Here is a 15,966-nt window from a genome sequence, read left to right as displayed (position 1 = left end):
CATACAATTAGATTTTAGAACTATAAAAATGTGGATTTACACTGGTTGACTAGTCATTCAAAAATTCAGATAGTCGATTAGCGAGTGAGACTAATTTATCTAGGTTTATCCATTCAGATGGATGTCTTTTAGTTGTGTTTTAAACCGTCTTCCTGCCACAAGATCACATTTGTTTTGTTTTTTGTTTTATTCTCCTTCCTGTTGGTAAAGATGACATTTTAAAGGTTAATGTAAATGTGGCTGTTTCTTATCATTTGTTTGTCACTTTCTCTTTTTCAAAGAAGATCAGATCTTCCATCTCTATCCTGGAGTAGTTTCCACCTCTCTGTCACTTTCATGTGGCCTAGCTGCTCTTCAAATACTACAGTAATTCTCTCACTCTCTCTCTATTTCTCTCTGTATCTTTTTACCTGTAGCTATTTCCTCTTGCCCCTTTTAAACTCCCTATATTTGGAGTTCAGAGATGTGAGAGTCATAAATACCAACGAGGGGGCAGAGGGGTCTTTTGGGATTGTGTATTTTCTGCAGCAATGACAAGAACGCGGGCTGCTAATCGGAGCGGCTCTTATCTGAAGCTGCTCAGCGCCTGACGTGGAACAGAGGAATGCGGCCAGCTAAGGGGGTTAGCGCTAGCAGAATTCCATGCAGAGGAATTACATGGAGATGAGCTGTAATGCATGGGTTGATTTTATTGGGTCTGTTGGGGACATACTGTGAATATTTGGCCTCTAGGAGAAAACAGGCCTGAGTTTGTGTGTACTTGAGAGTTTTGGAATATTGAAATTGCACCATTTTGTTCTGATGTGAGAGATATAGCTAAATATTTTTGAAACGCGATATACAGGTACATCTCAAAAAATTTGAATATCGTGAAAAATGAGGAGTCACATGATGTGCTCATGAACCTAGTCGCACTTGAGTAGAGCTCCGTACGTTTGGCCCCTTTTAGCAGATTTTTTTTGTTTTATTCATTAATAATACTTTCACTGATGGCATACAATCGGAAACAGCAGGAGTTGTCTCCGTCGGCTTCTCCGATTAAGAAGAAATCCAAGCCACCGACCGTGAGCAATATGATGGACAAGATGGCGAACACTGTTACACACTTTGAGGACATTCTAAGAACCGAGTTGACGGCGATGCGGAACGAGTTCGCTTCTCACATGTCAGTTGTTCAGTCGCTATTCTATAAACTAGATCTTCCTACAGGGGAGATGAGAGAACAAAAAGTCGTCGGAGATCACGATAGGCGCGTTGCCGTGCTCGAGCAACAGGTTGTGGATTTACAGGATCGCAATAGGCACAGCAATCTGCGTCTGGTTGGATTGCCTGACGGTTCCGAAAAGGACGACCCTATGGGCTTTATGAAAAGATCGCTACCGACGTGGCTCCCGTCTCTGGCAGGCAAAGAGATTGAAGTGGAGCGAGAGCATCGCGTGTACACAAGGCTCTCCTCAGATCACGCCAAACCATGGGTTTTCATCTCATTCTACTCTCCGCCAGACACACCCCAGTGAAAACTTCAGACGGAGCAACACTCTTTCTTTCCAGATTTTTCTCTAGTCACTGCAAAAAGAAGAAATGCATTTGCGCCAATTAGGAAGGAAATGAGAGAAGCTGGCATCCAGAATTTTCTTCTTTATCCTGCAACGCTGAATGTCATTGTAACAAAGTTCGTGGATCGGGAAGGAGGAGGCGGGAACCGGCAAACATTTACAGAATTTAATAATCAAAATAAACAAACACAAAAGTACTGCGGCAGCCCCTCGCGGACGACTGCCGCACACAAAACACAACACCAGGCCTGGTCCTCTCTCGTCTTCCACTGTCATCTCTCCTCCTTTTATCCTTCCGGAGCTCCTCCATGGGACTCGAGACCAGTGAGTGGTGCAGGTGTCGCTCATTATCATTAACTCCACCGGCCTCGCTCCGTTCCCACGGCTCTCGGCCCCGCCCCACTCACTACAGTCATTCTCAATCAAGGTGAACCTAAAATGCTATATTCCCCAGAAGAAGCAGTAGTTTTTCTCAGATCCCATTCATCCACCAACTCTCAGTGAGCTTCAGCTGGACATTTGCTGTCTAATCGGAGAAGAGATGCTCTAAATGGTTGGGTGACTGTCTCTTTCACTGTTCACTTCTTAATTCAGTTACTAGAAGCTTTCATTGTACATACAGTATCGCTTACTGATTATGATATTTTATTTGTTTTATTCCTTCTCTTTTTCTTTTTTTATTTATTTATTTGTTTTTTAATAGAGATACTTCCTAGTCAATATGTGATTATGGGGCCAATGTTGGTGCTACATTACTGTGCAGGGTTTTGTTGACGCCACGGACCATATTAAGGGGTGCTGGCAGAACAAGATTTGTTCTTGGTTTGATCTGCCATAGTTCATAGGAATGTGTTTATGCTTTTTGTTTTTAATAGTGATGGGAAGGGTGGGGGGTGGTTTAATGGCAGACTCAACTGGTTTTATTTTCAAACTTGTATTTTGTCTTCTTATACAGTAATTCTGTTTGATACCTATGACCGACCTTAATATTCTGAGTTGTAATATTAATGGCCTAAATGGCCCTCACAAACGTACAGGTTTTCTGGATTTTTTTGTGAAGAAGAATGAATGATATAGTGTTAGTTCAAGAATCCCTTTTGAAAGAGGAGGATATACACAGGTGTAATAAGTTTTATGAAGTGGTATCTCGCTCATCTTTGGAAACTAAAACCAAGGGTATCCTAATATTGGTGCGGAGGACTTTAAATATTACTATTTTAGATAAATTTTGTGATACAGACGGTAGAATAACACGCATAAAAACAATGGTGGAGAATAGAAATATTGTATTTCTTTCTGTTTATGCCCCTTGTACTCCTGACCCTACATTTTTTTTTTTCTGTTTTATCAACCTATCTCTTGAATCTTAATGAGGATGTGCATGTTTTATTTTCGGATCAGGTATGGGGTATGTTTAAATTGTCTTCTAAAAACCCTAATCATCAAATTATTAATTTGAAATTGCTACATAGGGTTTACTTGACTCCAATGAAACTTTTTAATACGAATCTGTCGTCTAATCTCTGTTCCCAAGGAGTTTTAGGCAGGTTTTTTTATTTTATGATTTTTATTTTTATTTTTTGGGAGTGCCCCCCTCTCTCTCTCACCTTTTTGGACTCAGCTCTCACAGGACCTATCATATTTGTTGGGTACTGGGATACAGTGCCCTCCAAAAGTATTGGAACAGCAAAGACAAAATTACTCTGTTGGCTGTGGAGTCAAGACATATACAAATATGAATAAAAGATGAATATGAGACAAAACTACAGAATGTCACATTTTATTATTGGGTGATTCAACACATAGATGTTTTACCAGCTAAGAAGTTCAGCACTTTTAGAGGTTCATCCCTCTATCTAATGTGAGCATAAGTATTGGAACAGTTGCCTCACAGGTCTTTCTAAGTGATCAGCTGTGTTCTGTTGCATTAATTCTTCAGATATTAAAAGCAGGGAATGTGTAGTATCAGTTATATCCATTACTTCTGTATTCTGAATCTTGCATTTGATGATGACGCACACAAACCAGGATGAAGATGAGGGAGCTGACTTTGAGAGAAAAGCAAGCAATTTGAATGCTAAAAGAAAAGAGGAAGTCAGTTATAGCTCTAACAAAAACAAAGGGCATGGAGAAATCAAGAGTTTGGAAACCACCAGCCACACCAGCAACCAACAACGACCTGATCGGCTGAGAAAACAACAGTAGTTGATGACAGACAAATCATAAAAGCTGTGACAATGAATCCTGAAAGACGTGTCTGCAAAATCATCAACAACTTCCAGAAAGCTGGGGTGATGCTCTGACAATTTTCTGTCCTCAGGAAACTTTGACACAGAATTACAGATACTACACAGCAAGATGCAAACCTCTGACCAGCACCAAAAATGGAAAGGCAAGATTAGAGTTTGCAAAAAAGCACAAAGGTGAGCCAGAAGAGTTTTGGAACTGTGTTTATGGACCGATGAGACAAAGATGACCCTTTATCTAAGTGATGGGAAAGCAAAAATGTGGAGAAAAACTGTAATTATCCCAAGCAGACAGCCTCATCTGTAAAGCATGGTGGAGGTGGTGTCATGGCAGGGGCATGCATGACTTCATGTATGATGACAGTAGCAGAATGAATTTGGAAGGGTACAAACCATCTTGCCTACCAATATTCAAGAAAATGCCACCAGATTCATTGGGAAGTGCTTCATATTGCATCAGGACAATGACCCAAAACACCCTGCCAGTTCAGTCAAGGAATTTATAAGGGCAAAGAAATGGAAAGTCTTAGACTGCCCAAGTCAATCTCCAGATTTAAATCCGATTGAACATGAATTTCACCAGCTGGAGAGGAGAGTAAAGGCAGAAACTCCCCAAAACAAGCAACAATTGGAATTGGCAGCATTAAAGGCTGGGAAAAGCATTTCAAAGGATGAGACCAAGAGTCTGGTGATGTCTATGGGTCACAGACTCACTGCTGTGATTGTGCGCAAGGGCTCTGCAACTAAATAATAGCTTTTAATCTTTTATATCTGCCTTATGTTCAACTGTCCCAATACTTATGCTCACATCAATGAGTGGGATGAACTCTAAAAGTGCTGTTCTTTTTATTTGGTAAAACATATGTGTTGAAACGGCTAATAATAAAATGTGTAGTTTTGTCTCATATTCATATTTTAATCATATTTGCAAATGTCTTGACTCCACAGCCAACAGAGCAATTTTGTCTTTACTGTTCCAGTACTTATGGAGGGCACTGTATGTTTGACTCCTTGCAATTTTTTTTTATGATTGACTTGTGGGACTTCACCTTGTCCATCCTGCAAAGATGTTTACTGTTGGCTGCTCTCACAGCAGCAAAAAATTGCTAGTCAACTGTTGGAATCCTCCTCACACAATGGACAGATGAACCTGGACTGTGTATCTTTTGGACATTATCTCGATGGAACTCTCAACTTCTTGTATACATGGATCTAGTGTGAAGGCTGTGGATTTGTGGCAGTCGGCTTTTGATGTTGTCATCTTTTCTAAAATCTTTGTAAAAATTATTTTATTTATTTATTTATCTATTAATGTTAATTTATTTTTATTATTATTGTTTCTTTTCTTTTCTTTTGCTTATTTGTTTTATTAAATTTGGGGGGTCTGCCAGGGGGTGGGGTGGATTCTGGATTTGTACAGCGGCTTTTTGTTTTGGGCTACTGTTCCCGGAAAAAATCAATAAACAATTGTTAGCAAAGAATATCGTGAAAAACTTTTCATATATATTTTTCATATATGAAAAAAAATCATATATATTTTACATTCATAACATGTAAAGTAAGACATTTTGTTTTGTTTTAATTTTGAGCTTACAGCTCATGAAAGTCAAAATCCAGTATCTCAATATATTAGAATATTTATATTTGAGTTTCATTAAACGACTATCTCTACAGTATAAATTCAGGGTATCTCTTGTTCTTTGAAACCACAATAATGGGGAAGAGTGCTAACTTGGCAATGATCCAGAAGACGAACATTGACACCCTCCACAAAGAGGGTAAGTCACAGAGGGTCATTACTGAAAGGAGTGGCTGTTCACAGAGTGCTGTATCAAAGCATATTAAATGCAAAGTTGACTGGAAGGAAGAAATTGGGTAGGAAAAGGTGCACAAGCAACAGGGATGACTGCAAGCTTGAGAATACTGTCAAGCAAAGCTGATTCAAACACTTGGGAGAGTTTCACAAGGAGTGGACTGAAGCTGGAGTCAGTGCATCAAGAGAGGTCCAGATAAATTTAAATGTTGCATTTCATTTGGAAATCAAGGTCTGGAGTCTGGAGAAAGTCTGGAGAGGCACAGAATCCAAGCTGCTTGAAGTCCAGTTTGAAGATTCCACAGTCAGTGATGATTTGGGGTGCCGTGACGTCTGCTGGTGTTGGTCCATTGTGTTTTATCAAGTCCAAAGTCAATGCAGCCGTCTACCAGGAGATTTTGGAGCACTTTATGCTTCCACCTGCTGACAAGCTTTATGGAGATGCTGATTTCCTTTTCCAGCAGGAAAAAGCCCACACTGCCAAAACCACTTCCAAGTGGTTTGCTGACCATGATATTACTGTGCTTGATTGGCCAGCCAACATGCCTGACCTGAACCCAATAGGGAATCTATGGGATATTTTCAAGAGAAAGATGAGAAACAGTCGATCCGACAATCCAGACGAGCTGAAGGCTCAATAGTGCCTCAGCAGAGCCACAGGCTGATCGCTTCCATGCCATTCCTCACTGATGCTGGAGTTTGTGCTAAAGGAGCCCCGACCAAGTATTGAGTGCATAAATGAACATACTTTAAAGAACTTGAACTTTTCTGTTTTACAAATCCTTTTTTTGATTGATCTTAGGAAATATTCTAATATTTTAAGATACTGGATTTTGACTTTCATGAGCTGTAAGCTCTAATCAAAATTAAAACAAAAAAAACTTTTGAAATGTCTTACTTGTAATGAATCTAAAATATATATGAAAGTTTCACTTTTTGAAATAAGTTACAAAAAAGCAGTTTTTCACGATATTCTAATTTTTTGAGATCTACCTGTATATTGATTCGATATTCAGTATATATTGATAGTTATGTAGTAGTTTTTAAAAAGCGTATTTTTTGACCAACAGATATTGTTGCAGATTTGATTCAAAATGTTTAAAGTTTGGAATAAAATACAGAAAGTGTGGATAGACATAATCAAGGTGAGCTGTTTTTCATTGAATGAGCAGAGGGACATATTTTTAATTAATTTCTATACAAATTATCAAAAATAACTAACATTTATATATTATTTATATAAATGTTTTATTTAATATAATTTTAAATATTTTGTTAATTTTATTTATGCACTAATATAAAATGCAGACCAAAACGGCAATAAATAATAAATAAACAGTAATATTAATAAAAATATAAAATAGCATTATTAATAAACCGCATGTATTTTACTAAGCATTTTATAAGCGTATGAAATCTTATCCAGGGACGTCTGTAAACATTGAATGATTCCAAATGAATCAATGAACTTATTTATTAAAATGAACAGAAATATTAATTTGCAGAAATGAATTGAATTTCTCAATTCGACTGGCACTTGCTACTCATGTTTAAGCACTAAGTTATCTCTCGTTGTGACACAAGTAGCCGCTATGCCGTGATCGTTTGAAAAGTTAATAGGCAAATAAAAAAACGAATTAAAATCTTTGCAATATTCATGATGTTGGTTCATTTTATATTGGCATTAAAATGCTTCCAAATTCATTGTAAATTTTCAGTCTATCGGCCAGCCTTCTGTTGAATAGCATGGCAACAATAGCTGAGTAATTTACCATCGCACTATTAAAACTCCACCATGCAGACCTGTGGCGGGTCAACGAATGACAGACACTCCTCTCCGTCTTTGTCACTTTCTGTTTCTGTCTTTTTCTCATCTTCTTTAAACCTCCGGATTCTTTTACCCCCTCCTTTTTCTGTCACTCTCTCTTTTTGACTCCCTTTTGCTCTTAATGAGAACACACTCAAGTAAATGCTGACCTCTGCAAGAAGCATTTTTCTACTCAAATCACCACCACCGATGCTGATTGGTCACAGCTACATGTCACCGATTTACGGGATCTGGTAAAATGTTCCAGAGAATTCTGTAAAGTATTGTGTGGCCACAGCTTTTCCTTAGATGAGTCGTCCCTTGAGTCACTACCATTCATCAGAACAGCAATGCAGATTTGAGCTGATTATCAGATACTCTGTGTAAATATCACATGTGTCAGAAATGCTTGCTGTTGAAATTCTGAAAATGTGTTAAGATGCATTTAGGTCAGTTCCGGAATTAATTTTTCACCAAATTAAGCATTTGTGGTTGGATTTCATCACGTTTTTGCCTTTTTCCTTTCTCATTTGAGTCATCACCCAGGTTTATGTGGGTTGAGTGAATTTAAGGGACTTTCCCCACCTTTAGAGAATGGTATCAATTCCTGTTTGGTACGGCATCAATTTTGCTGATGTTAATATGCACTTGTCTTTTTTACTCATTTTGTATTTCAGATTGAGCTGGCTGCACCGTATCCAATGGTTCCGCCCCTTTGTTCCCTTTTCTGAATTCTGATTGGAACAATGGAACGTCAATCCCGTCCAAACAAGTGACTGTGGTATGTTATCTTCAAAAATTTTCCTTGAAACCACGCAAATGTATGTTTTGTACTGTGCTAGGTTTTTTTTTTTTTTTAATAGTAGTAAAAAGGGTGTACATTATGTAATTTACATATGTGTTTGACTACAGCCTGTTTTTTTTTTTTTTTTTTTTTTTAATCGCTCAGAGGTTGGTCTTTCCTATGTCAGAAGATTTGATGTATTTCACTGATGTGTTAACTTTGACTTGGAATTTTATCATAAAATTCAAATATAATTAGATATGAAGCCAGTGTTTACATAGCGTGTTTTAGAAGAATTTGACAAGAAATGTTCTGAATTCACACTGAGATCTCTACTTTTGAGACCTTGTTGAGATGTTTTCTGAAACTGTAGAAGTCAGCAGAGTCTCTATTTGATCTCCTTAAATTTTTATTTGTGATACAACTCATATCTGGCAAATTTGAGTGCGGTTTTAGGCATTGTTGAGCTCTATTCCTGAAACTCTAGAGGGTATCCGAGTTATTTAGGGTCTTTTTTTCTCAGGAAAAATCAAGAGATTTTTTTGTCTCCATTTGCACAGCCTTTAACCTTGTGGGAATTTAATATGGCAACTTTGAGCACAATTTGAAACAATGAGATCTTCTTTGTACTTGACATGTTAAATTATTTCCTTGTAAGAAATATCAGAGAAGATGGAAGCTTAAGCAAGATCTCTGTGTATATATATTGTTTTTCTCCTAGACGGCAAAGAGATCTCCTTTTTCGTGTCTAAGAGAACACTCATCCTGAAACCCCAAACTTTCTTTAGATCTTTTTTTATCTGAGTTGGGTTTGTTCTCTTTACCCAATGGTTGATACTTCTGCCCACTTGCCTTTGACCCACATTTAGTGTCACTGTCTCTTCACACTTCACAATGTATTGCCGACATTGACTAGTCTTCCTGTCATCATGTTGCAGCTTCGTGTGAGCGTGCTTTATTTGTAACTGGCAGAACACTTTTCTGTGCCATAGATCTGGCACAGTGCCAGTCCCAGCCTTTGCCCCTGATCAGAAGTAAACATGACATTTGTGCCGAGGTAATGGAATCCTCGCGCAATTAAATCCCAGACTGTGAAGTGAAGTCGCTCCTTCTATCCCTCCATCCCTGTCCTTTCCTTTCATCTGCAGGAGGGAAGGCCGTGATGAGACCATCTCCGCTCGTCGCCCCTTTATTCCACTCTTCGTGTCACTTTTTGTTTTTAACTTCTCCACATAAACATCTCTCCGCCTGGCAATTAATTACCACAAATGTCAATTAACCCCCTCCTCCTTAAAAAATAATATTGTAGGAGAATTAAATTTCAATTATTAAAATTACGTTGGAAGGCGGCAATGTTAAATTGCTTTAATGAATTGTGCTGAAGGTGACAGTTGTTATTTTGCAGCCCGTCATGGCGGGGGACCTTCTGCCTGCTCTGATACAATGTGAAGTGGAGGATGAATAGAGGAAAACAGAAGGATGGGAATGAAATGAGTGTTGAGAGGAACAGAGAGGATGTATTTCCTGCAGTAACGGTAGCCGCTGTATGTAATGCCTCATTTGTAGGATACAGCGGGCAATGGTGTGAATCATTGTTCTGTGCCAGCCAAAGAGAAGCACTTAGGGGTCTCTCTTTCTCTCTTTATCTCTTCCTCTCTTCCTTATTTTACTTGCACAAGTGCTGATGGTGCATTTGCCCACCGGTTGTGCTCCAGGACCGTTCCTCCATACGTTATCATATTTAAAGGAATAGTTCATGCAAAAATGAAAATTCTGTCATCATTTACTAACCTTTGTCGTTCCAAACCTGTATGATTTTTTCTTCATTGTACTAGTTCTTTTCCATGCAAATAGTTCACATGGGGGCTGACACTTTCGAGTTTCAAAAAGGTTGCAAAGAAGGGTGAAAATATCAAAAACATGGTCCTTATGACTCATGTGTTTTAATTCAAGTCTTGTGAATTCATACAATAGGTTTATATGAGGAACAGGCCAAAATGTCACTAAAAAACTTCCTGTGCAGTGAATGTTAATCTGAGTCGAAATCGAGAACCGAACTTCATGAGCAAGTAATTTAGACCTGTTCTGAGAACTAGATAAACCGATTCTGACTCTAAAGACTGATTCCTTCTCAAATAGTGCAGTTTTTGAAAAATATCTCATAGACTTTCACTGTGACTGTGTGGTGACCTCTTTTGACTTGGACCATAATTTATCGGAAATTGTGTTCAGAAGCTTTACTCTTACATACATTTACCATTTATTCATTTAGCAGACACTTTTATCCAAAGTGACTTGCAAATGAGGAATACAACAAATGAACAAAAAGAGGCAGTAAACACAAGAATTGACAGTAAATGCGGCTAGGATCACTGTAGTCTTTTTACAGTGTGACATTTTATGTGTTGTTGCACTCTTTGTATCTCTGAAAATTCACTCAACAAAATTATATGCATATCTGTGTGTATGTGGGGAGGCATAAATAATAGCTCACAAAATAGAGAGGTCGCCCAACCATCTTTTTTTCCTGAGTTGAAGGTTAATTTGAAGCAACAATAAAATGGATGTAACCATTTCCTCATCATCTTTTGTGGGTAACAAACTTTGGACAGTCTCAGCATACCCCTGCACTTGAGTTGGACTAGTCTAAGACATCTCCATCTATTCTCACCATCAGTGATTAACATCTCAATTTGCTGACAATGATGTTCCTTGTTCAGCTGATTGTAAAGTGATAGAGTGATATTTTAAATTGGACCTTGATGCTCATTAGAAGCAAATTTCAACGTATAGGAAGAAGAAATCGCAAATGAGATCTCTATAACATCTCTTCTTTTCTTATTTGCAACGGAAATGGAAAGGGACGTTTGACTCCTGATTGTCAGGCTTTTCTCTGAATAAACACCCCAGAAGTCTCACATGTACAGTGTCTCTTCTAGAGCATTGGTTCTCAACCTTTTTGACACAGTGTTTTTAGGTACCCCGAATCGGCCAATATATTTCTTCTCATATTTCATTCTGAAATTATGACAAGTCTGCTTTTTTTCAAACTTTTCTATTAACATAATTCATTTTGTGATTTCTATAAGAATCCGAATTATAATGCTGTACGTTTTTCCAATAAAAATAATTAGGGATGTTCCGATCTGGATTTTTCACAGCGATACGGAGTACAGATTTCTTGTCATGGTGATTGGCCGATGCCGATTCTGATGCTTCAAGGCACGCGGTGCCAACTCAAAAAAAGACTATTTTTAGCCAAGCAGCGCAGAGAGCTGCTTCAGAAACATGCCGCGGCTGGCCAGTATAAATGCAAGCATTGACTGAGTGACCGCGACCAGCTCCGGTTCCCGTGGAGCCGTAACGCGCCGCAGATGCGTGCAGTGATGCACAGATCAGCTATAACGTCACTGAATGTGCTGTTAAAAATTAACCATCCATTCATCATATCATCATTCAAAACATACACGATAAATAGCAAATTTTTCATTGTTTTTCGAAACGTCATAGCATTTCCACACCAGCGGTGACATGACTGCGGCGCCAAATCATGTATGTCCTCGCGCGTTGACGTCATCAAATTGTGATCGGTTCGTGAGATCGGCCAAGTGTAGTGAGTACCGATCGAGTCATAAAATGTGATTATCAGCCGATAGCGATCTCCGGCCGATCGATCGGAGCATCCCTAAAAATAATATTTATTGAGGGTGAAAAATTTACTTTTTTTTGTTTGTTTACATAATCATTTTAAGGTTTTTTTTTTTTTTTTTTTTTTTTTTTTTTTTTAAGCATTTAGGTTTAAATGCTTAATATTAACCATATTGAATCCAAATTTGAGGCCCTGTTCCCTGTTTGAGACCCACTGTTCTAGAGTGTCCAAATAGATCTCAACAATGTCTCAAACTTTGCCCAGATTTGTTTGCTGTCAAAAGTCAGAGATTTCAATATGAACTCAAAAAATCTCATAAAATCCTCCCAAAATTAAGTATCTGCTCTGTTCTTTTAACATTAATGTTTTAGCTTTCTACACTTACTGTATGATACTGTATGATACAAATTGTGTCTATTTTCATTCTAGGAGGAACATCTGAAACTTTGAAGTTGAACTTTGATTGACGCATAACTCTCCTGAGTTAAAAAAGATCAACCCTTGAGTGATAAAATTATCCTCTAGGACTGGTTTGACAGATAGATGAAGCAAATTATTGTAATTATACCATTGCCCATCAGTTAGTTGGGCAGAAAAATGCTGTTTAGCGAATTGAGAGTAGATTGAATCATGTTTTGGCCAGTTGCTTATTTGTGGCATTGCAATTAACAGCCTAGCAGACTCGCACATAGTTCAAGACCACCCCGACAGGCATAGAAATGCAAGTACTGTGTGATGTTTTCCTTTTACCAAGCATCTGCTCATTGACTGCCATCCACAGGGCCAGACACACACGCATGCATTTAGATTGGGCCTGCAGCCCTCTGACTGAAACTCAACACTCATTTAGCAGTGGCTCAACATACGGCCCACTTCACAACTTAACACAACACGCATACACACTTAGAAGTTCATTAGATCAGTATCCTGTCTTAATTGGCTCTGTGTAACACACACCACAGGCTTATGCAGGGGGTCTCAATTCTGGGGTCCACCTTTCTCAGGGCTGTTTTTGTGAATGCCTTTGTGCGCCCTTGTTGTTACAGCAAGTTTGTTTCCCTGTCATATTACACTTTATAGTTTAATTTCACTTTTAATTTTAGTAAGACTTCAGATGATTGATAAACAAATCTGCTTATGTTAATTTTGAACTATGTGTCATTTCTTAGAAAAGGTCAGTGCTGAATCATTTAATTAGTCTCGCTGTTTCATTTTTTTTTATTGTAGATTAACAATGATTTTTGCAACAAGGAAAATAAAATTGCTCAGAAGGTGGTCTTGAATATCTCAGGAGACTTAAAATATATTGAGAACTTAATTGAAGTAACAACTTCTCAGATGTTTCTCTTTAAAATAAAAATAAACACAAATGAGCTAATAGTTGCCATGTGGTAATGAGTCTCCATTTAATTCAAATTGAAACAAATTTATTCCTGCTTTAATTTATTGGGGGGAAATGAAAATGAAAATGAAAAAAAGACCGTTGTTAAGGTAGATGGCATAACTCAATTTCAAATTGCTAACATTTGATTGCAGACTCTGGTATACTGACTAATCAGAGCACGGTTTGAGACAGTTTGAGACAGGCTCTTTTTTGGCATCTCTTCGATGAAATATCTTTAACATCCATGGAACCTCTATTCTTTTAACAGAAAAAGGTTTAGATCATTAAATGTTCTTCACACTAAGAAAAAAAAAAGGTGGTTTTTGCTGTTCGCTGAAAGGACTTTTCTTCCTTGGGTGTGTTAGATTAGGTCTATTATAACTCAGTACAGACCTACTTTAGTGGAGTTTATTCAGTCTCATTCACTGTCCCTTTTCCGCCTTCACAAAAGCTTTCAGTTACACCTAGCTTCCTAACTTCCTGTTTCGCTGGGTGGCTGGCTGGCGGTGGGCCGATGTCGTAACGGCGAGTATCAGGAAAAGAACACTAGTCCAGGATGGAGTCTCAGGCAGCTGGCCCAGTGTGTGTGTGTGTAGGAAACTGCAGAGCAACTTGCAGCGAGCAGCAAATTAACGCCCATATCTCCTATCTCTCCTCTCTCTTTTCACTTTCCTGTTTGGACTCTAAGGTGATTGGAGTCGCAGGTTGTTACAGTTGACAGAAGTAGAAAGAGAGAGAGCAAATAAAAGAGAAAGCATTTATTTACAGTGTGATGATGCTAGTTAAGGATGCGGTTTCACACAGGATGTGCCCCCCTTGCTTCGGTCTGACAGGGGGCAGGCTGGAGCTCGGGTGGTGGCCTGTATTGTGGAGCTGGTCTGGATTTTGGGCTGGACCCACTAGCACACACTCAACACTGTTTCCTGCCTGGGCACAGAGAGATGAGAGCAGGTTAGTGCAGGTCACTGGGAAAGAGAGCGGAGGGGAAAGACAGTCGAGGGTGTGTGATTGTGGGGGGGTGTAATTGTCGGAGATTTGTAGAAAGGTCATGTGTTGGGTTTTTTGGGGCCCTTTACGTTTCTCATCACTGCAGTGAACCAAGCAGAATCAAACATCCTACTGCTGCTGTATAGCATTGAATCAGCGATTAGCATGTGCCGCCCATAGTCATTTGAGGTGTTTGTAATTTACAAACCATAAAAATGATCAAAAGGCCGATGTATATCAGACCCTTTTTTTCCTAAAACCTCCTCCTTGTCATATATCTGTTCAGAACGCCAATTTCAACTTCTTTGTTATTGTACATGAGAAATATCTGTTTGCTCTTAAAAATATGAGTAGTAAAAAAAAAATACATATATATATATATGAGAGCAGCACTGTGAAATCTATTCATGAAAAAAACTAATCGGAGACCAAGTGACTTTGACATTAACATCCTCCATCTAATAATATAAGGTTAATGGCCTTAATGAGGCCTAAAAATGCAATGAGACATTGGATCTACATTTTATTCACGGATCGCTTGTCTAAATGGGGGAAGTGGCGCACTGACCGTTTAGCCTTGCGCTAATGACGAATGCTGAGAAGTTTGAGCTGAGAGAGCAGACTTTGGGTAATGATGAAAGCTTTAGAATGGAGCTATGCTACTTTGATTCAAGGTGTTATGATTTGTCCTTGTTAAACAACATTCTGTTTGCTTGCAGTGGATGATGTTCTGTGTTTGATGTAACAGCTCATTTGACATTTTTGTGGATTTAATTGGATGCAGATTCCTACAGAACAGTGTTTTCCATCCTTCCATAGTTCAAAAGTTTAAAAATGTATGGTTAGTAACATTTTATGATTTTGAAAGAATTCTCTTATGCATAAAGGAGGAATGTATTTGATTAAAAGTCAAAAACAAAATATTAGCATTACAATTTGACAATAATAGTTTCATTTTTTGTTTTACGTCGTTTTTTTTTTTAAGGATTCTTTGATAGAATCCTAAAAGATAAAATGTAAAAGAACAATGTAAAGAACAGCATTTATTTGAAATACAAATCTTTTGTAAGATTATAGATGTCTTTACTGTCATTTAAAAAAACTATTTTACATGTCCTTCCTTGCTGAATAAAAGCATCAGTTTCTTAAAAAAAAATATTACTGATCCTGAACTTCAGTGTGTGTGTGTATATATTACAAACAATACTTTGTTGCAAATGTGTATCCTTAAATACTAGTCTGTATCTTAACTATACATTGTAACCAGTCAGTATGGTTTAAGTTTAACTAAGTTCAGTTACTGTATCCGATTTTGATTCAGAAGTGCTCTGACTGGTTTAGTGAGTTCATTAAGTAAAGGATTTGTCGGACTGATTCAAACCAGTAACTTTGTGAGTATTTAAGAATGATTAATTAAAAGAATCAGTTTTCTTATGAATCGGTAAACACTGGTCATACTCTATTCACAGTTTGAGTAAACTATGATTTAAAAAAAATAAAAATGTTGCCTATACATTTATAATGATCTCTTTTATAATATTGAGTATATGAATTAATACTTTTATTCAGCAAGGATGCATCAAATTGATCAAAAGTGACAGTAAAGACTTTACATTGTTGTAAAAAAATATTTCAAATAAATGCTGTCCATTTGTACTTTTGTTCAGCTGTTTTGCATATTAGGAATCAGCATATTCAAATGATTTCTGAAGGATTGTGGGACACTGAAGACTGGAGAAA

General features: G+C 37.9%; 1 protein-coding gene across 4 annotated transcripts in view; it reads left to right on the top strand.

Annotated features, from left to right (window-relative positions):
- Positions 1 to 15,966, top strand: part of LOC306879626 (forkhead box protein P1-B-like) — a 198,780-nt gene that overhangs the window by 14,465 nt on the left and 168,349 nt on the right. For all 4 annotated transcript variants that reach the window (XM_079432724.1, XM_079432723.1, XM_079432727.1 and 1 more), the window contains exon 3: positions 8,100 to 8,203. The gene's annotated coding sequence lies outside the window, so the exon portion shown is untranslated. The remainder of the gene's footprint in view (positions 1 to 8,099; positions 8,204 to 15,966) is intronic.

This window comes from Barbus barbus (genome assembly GCF_936440315.1).
Source record: "Barbus barbus genome assembly, chromosome: 13".
NCBI lineage: Eukaryota > Metazoa > Chordata > Actinopteri > Cypriniformes > Cyprinidae > Barbus > Barbus barbus.
This window is presented reverse-complemented; position numbering and strand designations above follow the sequence as displayed.